Source organism: Meles meles, chromosome 17 (genome assembly GCF_922984935.1).
Source record: "Meles meles chromosome 17, mMelMel3.1 paternal haplotype, whole genome shotgun sequence".
In the NCBI taxonomy this organism is placed as follows: Eukaryota; Metazoa; Chordata; class Mammalia; order Carnivora; family Mustelidae; genus Meles; species Meles meles.
The window spans coordinates 55,127,296-55,140,703 of record NC_060082.1 but is presented as its reverse complement, the minus strand read 5'-3'; the positions used below and the strand labels follow the sequence as shown (position 1 = coordinate 55,140,703).

At 48.4% G+C, this 13,408-nt stretch overlaps 1 long non-coding RNA gene across 1 annotated transcript; it reads left to right on the top strand.

Moving 5' to 3' along the window:
* The first annotated feature begins 12,350 nt into the window (after window positions 1-12,350).
* LOC123928480 lies at window positions 12,351-12,987 on the top strand. The gene is made up of 2 exons (XR_006815717.1): window positions 12,351-12,478; window positions 12,786-12,987. It is a non-coding gene; the product is annotated as an uncharacterized LOC123928480 (long non-coding RNA).
* Window positions 12,988-13,408: the final 421 nt, after the last annotated feature.

The window sequence follows — 13,408 nt, the reverse complement described above, 5'->3', positions numbered from 1 at the left end:
CATGTCAGCCACCATTCATCCTCAACCATATTCTATTGCAACTTTCTGCCCTTAACCACCTTAACACAGAGAATAAGAACTAAACGGACCAATGGTAAAGAGAGAACGAGAGGTGGTTTTCAGCTCTGCATGCTAGAATTCTCCAGCCCCATCTTCTAACTGATCAGACTTTCTGGGGCGGAGGCTGGGACACCTGATTTTGTTAGTGGCGGACACTTGAGAACTGGGCAGGAGCCTCAGCACCTGGCATGTGCTCTGCAAATCACCTGAGGAACCTGTTAAAGTGCAGACTCTGATCCTGTAGGTCCAGGGTTGAGCCACGACTTGGCCTTTCTAACAAATCGCAAGGTGAGGCTCGTGTGGCCGCTCCACAGACCAGACTTGGAGTAGTGAGCTACAGAGGAGCTTGCTCATGATGGAGATTTTCAAATATGTAAAAGAAACTGAACTTTCACACAGTGAGTAGTAAGCCGGGAAGATCCTTGGGGCCAACATATCAGCATCCATCCTACTGGTTGCTGCAGAGACCCCACAGTCCTCACTGGTTCCTGGCAGACAGTCTACACCCATCATTCGCCCTCCTTCCCATCCCAGCTGCGAGACCGCGTCAGGTCCCTTAGCCTTCCCTCTGTCCAAAGTTCCTCTCGACTACCGGGGAAAATATCTGTATCGAAATCCCAAATCTTGTTAGGAGTAGATATGAGGTATGAAGTCCATATGCTAAGAACACTTTCTGCTTGCTTTTGCTTTTGTTTTGTATTATGTGAGGATTTTGGGGGGGGGGTTGTTTTTTGTTTTTGTTGTTGTTGTTTGTCCTATACCTTGGCTCTGCGTGGCAAGGTGCATTTTGGAAGCACGTGGAAGCTGACCAGCTAACCAAAAGCCATGACAGGTGAAAAATCCATGGGTAAATGGTATTTCACAAAATTATTCCGACACACAGGGATAATAACGGTAGTTACCTTTTAGGCCTGTTGAGAGAATTCAATGAGAGTGTGTGCAGAACAGGGCTTAGACCAAAGAGAGGGTCCTCAAAACGTATCCAGTATTCCTCTCATTAGCTATGGTCCCCAGGGTGACAGGCCCACCTCTGTGTCCTCCGCTTGCCCGGGGTAAGGTTTGCAGCTGGCCCAGATTAGGTATCAATAGTGGCACCAAAGTGGTAGAGGCAGAGGGAGGGGGGGGGGGTCACGGGTTCGTGGCCAATAGCTCCGTTTTCTTAAAGGCTTCGGTGCAGAGCCTCTGATACAATTTGTTAGCCCACCCAACCCTGCAAATCGGAAATTGGGTTTGTATTTGCTCAATCTGGCGGGGCCGCTGAAGCTTCCTGGGTCAACAGCAGCGCCGACTTAGTGTTGTAAAGCTCTCGGATGCCCGACCCGCGCTGCTCCAGCATCTGGTTCACATCTCCCATGATCTCGAGCTGCAGAGAAATCAGCACACGCGTCTGGGTGTCCTTTCTGGGTCTGAGACTGTCATCGACAAACCAGTCCCTCTTGGGAGACAGGGGCTCCCATAGCTTCAGACAGAAACAAATGCAGCTACCTCTGAAGCTGTAGTTTGGGGGGAAAAAAAAATCCCTTTGTTTCTCCTACAGCGGCTTTTAGCTTGTGAGGTCTATCCTCCGTTTAGGGTTATTTTAAATATTGTAAAGCAGTCTTGTTTCATGATTTGTGGTAAGGGCTAAAGACGAGCAGCTCTGTGAAGTGGGTGTTGATGCCTCCATTGGTTTGGATAGACCTACTTGGCTGTGAGAATGCAGGCACCAGGCCTGTTTCAGTGACAAAAGGAATACAGTCTCGAATTCTCAAAGCGAGGGCAATGTGGAATTTTCTGCCTGGGGTTAGGGACCAGACTGGGGAAGAGAAGGTAGAAGAAATGGTCTACAGACAAAAGGAAGATGGGGAAGATGGTAGGAAGCTGGAGGATGGGAAGCAGGTCAGGGAGAAAACCCTTGGGGGCAGGAATGGCTGGTGGCTTTTCCAGACAGTGATTCCGAACAGGTGCATTTCAGATGGTTCCTGTTCTGTGTGTGCTCCAACCCCTGACTATCCCAGGACTCTCACACAGGTGTTACCTTGGAGAGAAGAAAAGTTGTCCTCCATACTTGGGACCGTCAGGCAGATGGCACAGCAGAGAGAACCACTGTGGGAGGCAAGGTGTGGTGGGCACACAACCCTTCCGCCAAGCAGGAGGAAGGAAGGAGAGGTCAGAAACAGAGCCCGCGCCTGGGTGGCTCAGTGGGTTAAGCCGCTGCCTTCAGCTCAGGTCATGATCTCAGGGTCCTGGGATCGAGTCCCGCATTGGGCTCTCTGCTCAGCAGTGAGCCTGCTTCCCTCTCTCTCTCTGCCTGCCTCTCTGTCTACTTGTGATCTCTCTCTGTCAAATAAATAAATAAAATCTTAAAAAAAAAAAAAAAAGAAAGAAACAGAGCCCGCCCCCGGGACCCCCTGAACTCTCCCAGGAATCATCAGGGACCTTGGAGAAAGCACTGAATCTCCCTCAGGACATGGAACAAGGTCTTAAACTAGTTCACCTGCTTCTCAAACATGGCTCAGACTAATGTGTTCACAGTCATACTATTTCTGAATCACAGTTGTAATCGGAGAGCTTTAGAAGCTGCTGAGAAGTAGCTAGTGAGTGAGCCCCACTGGCCTCTCACCTCTGGGTCCCATGCAGTTTTGTGGTTCTCTGCTTGCTTGGGCATGTTATATTTTTAACAACATCCCAAACTGGGAGGATTAGAAAAGTGTGGGGCAAGTAGCCCTCTGGAATATACAGTCTACTGATTTCATTTCCAGAATTCAGTCTCACTCCATCAAAAGAGGTTGCTTTCACTTACTTACAGGGTCCTGGAAAAGAGTCAGGATGTGACGATGTGTTGCTGTTAAAACAAATAGGTTATCAAGACAGGCTCACAGCAAGGAAGAATGACCCACACATTCCCGAGTTGGAATTTTTTTCATCTTCATTTCTTTCTTTTTTTTTTTTTTAAGATTTTATTTATTTATTTATTTGAGAGAGAGCAAGCACAAACAGGGGGAGTCGCTGAGGGATACAGAGAAGCAGGCTCCTCACTGGACAGGGAGCCCAATGCAGGACTCGATCCCAGGACTCCATGGCTATGCCCTGAATCAAAGGCAGACCCTCAACCAACGGGGCCACCCAGGTGCCTGAATTTTTCATTCCTATAAATAGGGTTCTGAGAGAAAATGAGTGAACATTTGAATTATTATTATTGCACAAGTTATATGGGTGCATTAAATTACTTGTGTTCAGCAGAGAGCGCATAGACAGGGAAGGATGAGCACCGAGTGTTCGTTCTTACTCTACTGACAGCCGGTTACCTTTGACAACACTCTGTACCCTTGCGCACTGTGTCCTCGGCAAAATGAGAGGTTGTTTTCAATCATCTGTCAGGTTCGTTCCAGCTCCTAACTCTAGGATTTAAGAAAGTTGTACCAGAAACCCAAGTGTGGGTCGTCCACTAACAAAGGTTCCCCAAACTTTCTCTGTTTAACAGCATCCTTCTTGTGCCTTAGTGATTTTGTTTGTCGTGTTCCGAGGCCAAAATGAATACCCCAGAGTTCCATGTGTTCAATGGTTAGGTCCAAACAATAAGTACTTAGGTCCTAATAATTTGGTAGCTGTTTGGGAGAATAATGCACATGGATTGAATTGAAATAAATTGAAAACTGATTCCAACATAATCACACTTCCTCACCCAGAGGTGCTTGTGGCCTTGGAGCACCTCACGACTTCTCAGGTCTCTGAATCAGACCGGCCCACAGTTCTCCCATTTTCCATGCCAGTACTTGCTTTTTATCACAGCAACCACGAAAACCTAGTTTTTCCAAGTTATGATGTCATTGAAAGGAGCGTAGCACCATCTATCTTGAAACTGTGAACAATCTCAAACTTGTCGTTTGTTAATGCCTGACAGACGTTGCTGTGCTTCCCTGAAAATTAGAACTCTCCCAGGATCCCTTGGGATTATGCCGCACTGCCCCAGGGTGCCAAGGTACACTGTTTGGGAGCCACGGCTTCAATCAATGTATAAGGTCTCCCTCCCATTTTTGATGGAACCCTATGCAGCTCTCTGTTGCAGACATTTCTGAAACCTGGGGGCTAAGCACAGAACAAGACATTTTTCAAAAACTGAGTGCAGTGTCTCCGTGAATCCTGCCCTGTTAATAAAGAATCAACCCAGTGATGATCTTCCCAGTGCCCCAGCCTTAAGTCTGTTGATGGGGTTCTAGAGACAGGCAAGTTTCATTCTTATTCCACTGTGGCCACCGCTCCCAGGCCACCCACTGGGCTTTATCAGCCCTTGGAACTCACCACTGTCCTCTGAAACCCCAGGATATAACTCTGTGGTCACATCCTTCTACCCAACACCAGGCCCGGTCCCCTGCTCCCAGCCCACTTGCTGTTCAAAGTCATGGAGACCAGCCATCTCCTGCTCTTGACTTTTCCTTGGTCATCTCCCCAGGAGGTTTTGTTTCTCTTGAAGACTCTGGGCTATATCTCTACCACCTTCTCCCCAGTGCCCTCAGTGTCCTACAATCCTATAAAAGCTCATCCTTGCTTCAATCCAGCTAAACATTTGCCTCATGCCCTCTCTCAACTGAGTTCAGATGAAGTGATGTTGTGCCCCCCTCCAAACGTGTGCCTTGGGGCCCCTACGGTGGATGATCTGTGGCCTCAGCTGGGCCCTCGGGTTCCTGAGCACACTTTATTGTAGCCAAGCGAGCCCTCCCAGCTCCCAGCAAGCATGGCGTGCTTTCTCTACTCTCTTCCTTCATCCCGCCCTCTCTTGCTCAGCAGATAATCCGCCTTTTAGCTCACAGAGCAAAGCAAAGCTCGCAGAAACAAATTCTAAAGCTCTGACCTGTCCCAGGGTCATTCCCTTCCACACCTACCTCTCAGTGTGTCCCTCCAGGCTCGAGAAAGAGGCGTCGTCCCCATTCTGGAGGGTCCCTCTGGCTCTGGGCCCTTGATCCCCTCCTTCCCATGACTCCTGGACCAGCATCTAGCTCCACTGAGTTGTTCCTGTCCCTCTCGTATTTTCAACGTCTCCTTCTTTACTGGTTCCTTCTATAAAGCTAACTCTCACACTTTTTTTAAAAAGGGTCTCTAACCACATCCTTTCAATAACTGGTGTCTGATCGTCTTCCTCCCATTAGCAGACAAATTTCTGGGGAGGATTCCACACTCCCTGCCTCTGTTACTTGACCCACACAGGCTCAGGCTCCTGCCCTCCCTGCAGACAGCCCCAGGCCCCCACCCCCAGCTCCGGCCTCAGCCTCTCCCTTCCCGTGTCCCCCCACCCGGCCCTCCAGCCGCAGGAGCCACCTGCAATTCTCAGAACGGGCTGTGCAGGCCACTCTTTGATGTCATTGCTCCCCACGCTCACTTTCTCCCTTGTCCACCTGGCAAGCCACACTGATTTCAAAAAATCCACTGAGACGTCTTTCTGGACCCTTCCTCCCTCCTGCGCCCACCAGGGAGAAATGGTCACTCCTCCATTATGCTCTCAGCGGTCCCTCAATTCACAGTGTCTGGGACCATTGACTTTCCATGTTTTTGTGCTTTCTTTCCCCCCAGCAAGTATTACAAGCTCCCGGAGGGCCAGGACCGTGTCTTCACTGTGCCCACATTCCTCGCACCCAGAATGCCTGGTGCTTCTCCATGAGGCGCGTCCAGTGAGCGAGTGAATGAAGTTTGTCCAGCCATAAATAAGTCTCCCCACAAGGCAGTGGTGGGGGTGGACGATCTACCCGGGATGTCCCCACAGCAGACACATGATCCCAAACATTTTCTTGTAGATCTCTGAGCATGCCTGGTACTTTCTAGAAGCTATTTCGCTCCTCCTCATGGCAACTCTGAGGGAGGTATGTTTGACAGATGAGGAAACTGAGACCCGGAGGGCCGAGTGAGCTGGTCCCGGTCACACAGCTGATAGTGGTGGGAGCCCGGCCCCGGCCCCCTTCTACACACCCACGCATCCCTGCATTGCCCAACCGGTGGGTGCTCAGTGACGGCCAGTTCGTTAATTGGCAGCCTTGGGAAGCATAATTAAGATGGCAGCTCTGAAGCAAAAACTCAAAGTAGCACATTCAGACCCCTGTCGAGTCACAAATGCTTGAAGGTAACCAGCGTTTGAGGCCATGACTTTGGGCTTTCTCTTTGTGAGCTTGAACAACTTCGTTCCTTTCATCAACAAGTCGACGTTACTGAGAAATTCGACTGTAACCATAACGGTCAGCAAGGGCAGTCTGAGGGGTCCTTCAACACAGTTCACCAAGGTACACATGCCCTCCGTTGCTGCTCCTACCACACCTGCTTGGGGACAGGCCAAGAAGTCCCTTCAGTTGACTCCAGCTGCCAACCTCCTCCCCCTGCCTCACCTTATAGCTTCTGGACAAGTCCACGTGGGGCGCCCTCTGCTCAGCCCACAGCTTCTCTGTTACCCGCTCAGCCCCAGCCGTCACCTGGGGCTGGGGGAAGAGTGACGGGAGGGGGCTGTCGCTTGGAGGAAACTTGGAGAAGTCTCTGGCCTCCTGAGCCCCTCAATTCCTGTCCTCCTCCCCACCCTCCCCTTTTTGTTTAGTTTGACCTTGGTCACTGACGACAAGGCTCCTTTTCCTGCCAAACCAATCAATAAGCTAAACAGACAGAAGATGAGTATTTAGAATACGGGAAGCCAAACTCAAACACAGATAGGTTATCAGTCTAGTCCAGAGCAGACTTCTGAGCAAATATTTCATTAACAAATTTTTCATGGCAACTTGCATGTTAAAAAAAAAAAAAAAGAGGGGGAGGGAGACACAGAGAGAGAATGGTCGGTGGGGGGGGCGGTGGAGGGGGTTGGTTAAAGGAAAAGGCTGGATCCTTGAAGCTGAGCTGCCCCAGGAGGGGTTGCTTCTGGGAGTGAGGGGCACAGAGTGGGGAGAAGCCTGGGAAAACAGAAAGGAGCCCCCAGGAAGGGGAGCCCTAGCCCCTTAAAACCTTTCAACTTCAAACCTCCCTCTCCTTGTGGCCTGGCCTGGATGAGGCATCTTTAGCGGTCTCCGTGGTGCTAGAACCTGCTTAGGTGTCCTGGATACAAACCCCAGTCTGGCCATTGGCAGCTGGCTGCAGAGAGAGCCCTGGGCTGGTCGCACTGAGCGGGCTGGGAGAGGGGAGGGGACAGGGCTCTTAGGAAGCGCCACTGGGGAGCTGGAGGGCAAAGGGAACACGACACATAATAATAATGAAAGCAACAGTTTACTGGCTGCTAAGTTGTAGGCACGCTTGAAGGCTCCCCCCACTCCCCATACCCATTAATTAATCCTCAGGACCAGGCCCAAGCTGCGGGGAAACACTGGTATACACACCCATTGGTGTTTGTGCGGGCGGCTCTGTATTTTGAATATCACGCTGTACCCAAGACAACCCTAAAAGTAAAGTACTTTAGTTTTAATGTATAGATGAAGGGCCTGAGATTCAGAGAGGTTGAGCCACTTGTTCAAGTTGGCACAGCTGGTAACTGGTAGGGGCAGAATTGGGAATGAGGCCTATCTGATTCCAAAGACAAACAGTTTTGGGCTTGTTTCCACTGGTTCTATAAGAGCTTTAAGAAGACTTTAAAGGTTGGGGTGCCTGGGTGGCTCAGTCGGTTAAGTGTCCGGCTTTCGATTTCAGCTCAGGCTGTGATCTCGGGGTTCTGGGATGGAGCCCTGCGTCAGGCTCTGCACAGGGTATGGAGACGCTTGGGATTCTCTCTCTCCCTCTGCCCACCTCCCTCCAAGATAAATAAATAAATCTTTAGAAACTAAAGAATGCTTCAAAGGGAAGGTCGGCAAAACGTGGAATTTCTGATGTTCGGCTCCTTTAAGTGCTGAGGGAAGAGAAGAATGAAAAGACTGGCTTTTAAGTGCCTTGTGTCCTGTGCTCCTCCGTCCCTCCGTAGCTTGTGTAGACACGGCTCCCGGTTCCTGAAGACCCCTTCCCGCCTTCATCGGGGCTCGTGTGCATACCGTTCAGGCCTCAGGTGGCCGCCACTTGGCAGGGAAGCTGCTCAACTCGCCCTGTGCTATTTGTTCTTGTCATTTTCCTTCTTCCCTCCCAGCACTTGCACAGCTGCTAATCTCCGGACGCCGCGTATGGATGAACCTCTGTCTCCCACAGAGACTGGTTTAATACTAGTACCCGTACCCGCGCTCGTAGCTAACCTCTACTCAGTGTTTACTACTGGCCTGGCACTATCTTCAGGGCTTTACGTCTGTTAACCCATTGAATCCTCTCCAGGACTTGTGAACCGTCAGCGTTCCCATTTTACAGGTAACTGAGACACACAGACAGAAAGGAACTTGCCCCAGGCTACTTGGCTAGCACAAGGTAGCAGGGCAGGATCGGAACTCAGGGGGTCTTTGGTTGCAGAACCCATGCTCTTAGTCATGAAGACATGGCCACAAATTTTTCCCATCTTGGTATGAATGCTCCTTAAAGCTGGAGTCTGTCTCCACCTCCTGAATCTGGGAAGCTCATGTGATTTTTCTGTGACCAGCAAAATACCACAGAAGCGATGCCATACGACTTCCAAGGCTAGGGCGTAAGAGACGCAGCAGCTTCTGCTCTCTCTGTCTCTGTCTCTCTCTCGGAATGCTGCCCTAGGATCACCATGTAAGGGAACTGGAGGAGAACAGAGACACCCCAGCCCACCAGCCTGTACCAACCCCAGGACTTGTCACTAGGGTGAGGCACACGATTGAGCCCGGCCCAATGAGCCGGGGAGCCAGCCAGCCAGCCCACACCATCACGGAAATAAATAAATCATGCTTGTATTGAGCAACTAAGTTTTGAGAAGTTCTGTTGCCCAGCAAAGGCTAACTTGGCAAGAACGGTCTTGGGCATGTCGTATGCCTAGTGGCCTAGCGAGACGTCTGGGGCATAGCATTTCGATGGTAAAAGTGTTTTGACTGAGTGAAGAAACAGAAGTGGGCTTGAACCTGGAAGACCCCCTTGGGAGATGGTGGCTAGTTCCACAATACGTAGCGGAATCTGCTCTGTGGGACACACTATGGAATTCCAGAACAGAAGATAACTAAAATAAATAAATAAATAAATAAACAAAATAAATTGGTGCTCTTAATTTTTTGTAGTTGCTTTCAAGTTCTTATGGGTCTGATCTCAGAATACATTATAAAGTCATTGGCTGACGTTTTAACTGCTTCTCCTTTGTGTTCTCTTCTTTTTTAGGCTCTTCAACCTTTATCTCTCATCGTTTTATATTTGTTTGTATGACTATTTGATGAATGTGGCCCTTCCCCTCCAGATTAGAACTCAGACAGGGCAGGGACCCCATCTCATTTTACTCTGGGTGTAGACCCTTGTTCTGGCTCCTACCAGGAGTTCAGTATGTACCACCAAATGTCTGAATTGCAAATGTGAATTTTAATGTATTTTAATTTCCAGTTTCCTTAGGCTGGTATTAAGGTCCCATCTGCATTTTTGAGTTTTGTTTTCAAATTCTGAATTATAGAATGCCAGGGGTGGTAGGGACCTCTTTTATAGGAAAAGGACATTCAAAGGATAGCAGGTTGTCCCCCTGTCCCATGGCTAGCTTGTAGCAGAATCAGGATGTTCGATCACATCTTCACCATCCGCTGACTTTCCCTTCTTCCAAAGGGTTGATAGACTCTGGAGGCCCCATCGTACAGATGGGCAAACTGGGGCAGGGCCAGCTCCAGACCACAGATGACTCATCGCTCAGCTGAAATCTGTCTTCGTGAGTCCAGGCTGACTCTCGGGTTAAGCTTCTGCCAGCTCCAAGTGTTTTTTTTTTCCCTCTTTCATGTTGCTCTCAAATATATTTCTATTGCCGTCAGACCATCCCCCTTGTTCCCATTTAACCTGAGAAAGTTAAACCCACTTTTGATCATCATGTGAAAATCCGAAGCAAAGTGCTTCCTTCAAGGCAGATGTTTGGAAATGCTGAGCTGCAGGCGTTCAACTTGTCAAGTAACTTTTCAAATGATGAAAAAAGGGGGAAATGTAGGTCAGAAAGCAATAAACTATATTCACATCCAATATATCATTCTGGTTAAGGAGCCGACTTTGAATCTCCACCTTTTACTAAAATGAAATAAAAATCCAAATCCAACCCAAAGCATTACAGCTTTAAGTACTGAAAGTATTTATTATTTCTATTCAAGTAATCCAAAGGCATAATCTCAAGAACATCTATGCTCCAGGAATGTCTCAAAACACCGCGGATTTGTTGTGATTCCTTTATCCAGATGTTTGTCGAAAAGACTCTGGATGCCGTGAGGGGAATTAAAGATTTATTTTTAATATTTGAGAAAAGTCATATTTCTAAGAACAATGAGCCTTAAAGTGTTGCTGCCTCTTTCATCTTTCTCATTATAGTTTCTTTAAGTAATGGCTCTAGTCCAAATTAACAGCCTGGAGGTTTCCAAATGACAGTATTTAGATAGGAGAACAAGGTCATTGAGGCGCCTTCACTATAACGTTGATATTCACCTCAACTTCAAGAGAAAATTTTACCCACTAAGTTATAACCAAATCCTACAAAAGATCACTTCTCCTGGGGCAGACTCTCCCACAAACTGCTTGAGTCTAGCTGCCTTGCCTTTGAAGACTATGGTATGTTTCCAAGTAACCCTTAAATCTGGATGCATGGCTCCAGAGACTCCAATGGCTGCTGTATCCCTCCTGTGTCCAGCCATCCAACAATAAAGTGTCTGGGAGTCATGAGCTTTTTATGATTTGAAGGTATCTCCCTCATCCATTATCCCCTTACCTGTAGAGAAGGATATTCTAAAATGTGTTAGATTATATGAGTTGACTGAGTTTACCTGCTGGAGAAGACACATTTCAGGTTCTAGTGGCAGAGAGAAATTGAAAATTAGGTCACCTCATGGATACAAGTTGTATCTGTAACAGAAACTAAAAGGTCTCAGAGATCATACACGTTCTTTGGTTGGGAGCCCAAAAGGGACCTACTGTGAAACATTCTTTAATTGGTTTGTTACATTCAAAATAAAAAAATATACTGAATATCTCTGTGGAAACTGGAGTTTTGATATCAAATAATACAGCTCGGTTAAAGTCTAAAACCTGAGCTCTAAAATCGGTCCCCAGAGAACCTGCGTGTGGGCTTGTTGGGGACGCCAGCCTATGTGTTGTGATTTTAGGGAAACACAATAGTCCTGTCTAGCCTCGAAACCTCTCATTTGGTTTACTGTCTCTGGAAACCGGTGCCTTAGAAGGCAGTCTTTTATTTTAAGATTTGGAGACTTCTGCAACACAAACGCTTCATTTCTCTTTGGCTAACACCCATAGGGTGCTTACTTCCTGCGAGGTTTTCTTCTAATGCTTTATGAGTAGTAATTTACTGCATCCTCTCTGGAACCTTTTGACCTCGGTGCGGATGTTGTCCCCATTTTGCAGATGAGGACCAGAGGCAGGGAGAGGCGGCGTCACACATCAGAGGTCACAGAGCCCTGTGTGAAATCGGGAGGTCTGACTCCATGACTGGCTTTTCTCCGCACTGGACCACCCGGCCCTGGGTCTGCATACCTGAGGAGCCTCCCTCCTTCCAGGAAAGCTGGGGAGGGTGAATGGAGTTACGTCTCAGAACATGGTGGCCCTGGTGGGAGTCTAGTGGGCCGGGGAGGAAGAGAAGCCAGAAAGAGCAAAAAGAACCAAAGGGAGGGTGTGAATAATGAGGACAAAGTCTGTTTATGTCTTAATTATGACGGCAGCTGAGAGAAAGTTGTCACAATGGCCACCCTTGGAACTGCAGGCAGGACCCTTAATGATGGACTTTAATCCCTCGTTGTACAGCCACTGGAGACAGAGGCTGGGAGGGCAGCCGGAGGACAAGGAAAGGAAGGGAAGGAGACTTCGCTGCTGGTCAGCAGCAAAGCTGGCACTGGGACGCCTTGCCCTCCTTCTAGATCCGGGGCCCGCTCCTCTGAAGGCAACCCTGTGGGCTCTGAATCCCCGACGAGGGGACCAGAGGGAGTTCGGCACTAAGGAAACTCTTCCTGTCTGTGCTTCTCCTTGTGGACTGTGTGCCCCGCCAAGGGGCCTATAAGTAGACCATGACACACGGAGGAGAATTTTCGTCCTCCTCTTTACAAGGGTTATTTCCTTTGGGACACATTTCCTGGGAGCACCCTCTTCTCTCCCCTGCGTGACTCTTCGGGAGCAGGTGATGCCGCTGAGACCGGAAGCAGAGTTCCTCGTCCCTATCCCACCTCACAGAGACGCCAGGCATTTCTGAGAGGGCATCGGAGGGGCCCGGTAAAAAGCAGAGAGGCGGAGGTGAGGGAAGAAATGGAGAACATGCTTGGAAATGGAAAGTATTCAAACATAAATTAATATAAACCCGGGGGTCATCTTGCATGCAGTCCTGGGTAAGAGAATCCACAATGTGGACGAACAAGTTAAAAAAGAGTAATCAAAGGTAAGAAAGAGGCGTGTGTGAGGCATTAAGCATCCGTACAGAGGCGGTCGGGGAGGATTACCGAACAAAGTCCAGAGAGTGTAAAAAAAGATAAGAAAGGCAAAGGTAGCGAATGAAAAAGAGATTGCGCTGAAGGTTAAGAGAAATCATGGGAAAATTTTCCGAGTGCGTAAGGAACACAGGGGTCATTGAACTAGACAGCTGGATGGCGAAGGCACGGGAAGGGTAATTTATTGAAAGAAGAAGTAGATGTGGCTAAAAATGTTTAAATAAAAAAAAATTTTTTTTTTTGCCTTGGAACTTTCAGGAAGATGGGGAACAAATGCCAGAAACAGACATACGTTTCCTAAGGGAAACCAAAGAAATATGGAAGACTCGCAAAAACATGCCCCTTGGAGAGGTGCAGAAATTCAGCACAGAAAAGAGAAAAAAACCAGGAGAGACTTCATTCCAAGGAAGAACATGTGGAAACCCATTTGAATAATAAATGAAAGGAACATAAAAAGTGAGCATTTGAAAAGCAAAAGGTTTTTTTTTTCGGGGGGGGGGTGGAATCCCAGGAAAAACGATCAGCGATACCTCCTAGCTGTCTTAGGGATGATAGACTGACCTCATCCTTGCTTTGTCTCTCTTCTCCTGTGGTCCTTCCACAAGGAAGGAACTTTCATATATTTTAAAAATCTGCTACGTGCTCAGCCTTATGCTATATTTTGGGAGGTGCATAGGTGAATAAGGTGATGTCTGTGGTTCTGCCTCAGCAAGTTTGCATTGCCGTGGAGCGGACCAGCTCTGTGAGCAGCTGTCGTCGGGTCTGGCTTAAACCGTGGAAGGGTGGTGTAGAGAAAGAGACCTGGGTGGTCATTTTGGGTTGAGACCCTCGAATTCCACCTTTAGGAGGAAACGAATAACATTAATACTTGCTAGAATCCC